Here is a 477-nt window from a genome sequence, read left to right on the forward strand (position 1 = left end):
CACCAGACAGCAAACCACCAGCCAGCTGAGCAGAGGGGCGGCAGACAGGGGTGTGCAAACACACACCTCAGCATCATCTCCCACCAACTACCAGGAGCAGCTGGAGCTCAGATGTTTCAGAGAGTTAGAGCTTCCCATCTTTTATTAAAAGTATTAATGGGAAAAACTACTAAGAAGGACCATAAAAAATAATCCTGTTTTCCTTCGGCTGGCTTTAGTCTCTGCCTCACTTCCAGTGAGGACGACTCACAGCGGAGGCCACTGACCAGATGCTGTGCATATGCAGTTGCATTTCAGAGCGCAGTTAGTTGCTTGCAGACGGCCAGGTGGGTCGCAGATGCAGAGCCAGCTCATCCAAGCAGTGTACAGGACAGTAACACTCAGGAAGCAACCTGAGTTTCATCAACTAAGGTAGCCCGGGAGACGCCTTTGCCTGAAGCACCGCGCTGGCTTCTGTGGCAGCCAAGAAAAGAAAAA

The sequence above is a fragment of the Buceros rhinoceros genome, unplaced genomic scaffold, assembly GCF_000710305.1.
Source record: "Buceros rhinoceros silvestris isolate BGI_N320 unplaced genomic scaffold, ASM71030v1 scaffold28454, whole genome shotgun sequence".
In the NCBI taxonomy this organism is placed as follows: Eukaryota; Metazoa; Chordata; class Aves; order Bucerotiformes; family Bucerotidae; genus Buceros; species Buceros rhinoceros.